Source organism: Rhagoletis zephyria, unplaced genomic scaffold (genome assembly GCF_001687245.7).
Source record: "Rhagoletis zephyria isolate East Lansing unplaced genomic scaffold, Rhagoletis_zephyria_1.1 Rzeph_scaffold_02084, whole genome shotgun sequence".
NCBI lineage: Eukaryota > Metazoa > Arthropoda > Insecta > Diptera > Tephritidae > Rhagoletis > Rhagoletis zephyria.
The window spans coordinates 57,726-58,724 of NW_016159168.1; positions in this window are offsets into that span (position 1 = coordinate 57,726).

The window sequence follows — 999 nt, forward strand, 5'->3', positions numbered from 1 at the left end:
GCTCCTGTAGGGTTGGTCCACAGGGACAAAGCCGTTAGGGTTGTCGGGTTTTCCGGGCATGAGAAGAGATGTTTCGAGTCATGTGGGGTCTCTCCGCATGCCGGACACTCATTTGGCACATCCTCATTCAATCTACTCAGGTAGGAGAGTAACCTGCTGCAGTAGCCAGAGCGAAGTTGGGCTATTGTCGTTCGTGTCTCCCGAGGCAGATGAAGCTCCGCCTCGTCTATGTCCGGGGTCTAGAGTCTACATAACTCGAGACTGACTCCCTGTGAATGCCGTTCAATCAATTCCATTCCCAGTCGCCATGATCGAGCAATCGTTGGCGTAAGAGACAATCGAGACTCCCTCTGGTGGTTGAGGGAGCTTTGAAATTTAAAAGTTATACAGTAGCGGGGAAAGGACACCACCCTGTGGAACCCCCTGTTTTATTTTTCTGAATTTACTCGTTTTGTCTCTAAACATTACCGACGAGCGTCGACTACTCAGATAATTTGCCAACCACCGTTTGAGCCCCTGTGGGAGAGAGGAGGCCTCTATATCTTCTAGTAGCGTGGAATGGCAGACGGTGTCAAACGCCTTCGACAAGTCCAACGCTACTAGAATCGTTCTCTCACAGGGACGGTTTCGGTTAAGGCTACGAGTTATCTGAGTGTTTATGGCGCTAAGTGCTGTTGTTGTACTGTGCACTTTAGGGAAACCATGCTGATGCTTCGCTGGGGTCAAGTGGTTTGTGAAATGCGGGAGTAGCAAGGTCTCGAGTGTCTTCGCTACCGGGGAAAGGAGTGTTATCGGACGATAAGAATCTCCTTTGTTGGCAGGTTTCCCCGGTTTGAGCAGTGGGACCACTGTCCCCACCTCCGTTAGGTACGCTACCCCCGCAGGACCCAAATTTTTCAGCATCAGCATGCATATTCCGTCGGGACCCATGGCTTTGGAGGCTTTCGCCTTCCCGATGGCCACCTGAACTTCACCGCAAGTGAAAGCAAGGGGGGCACA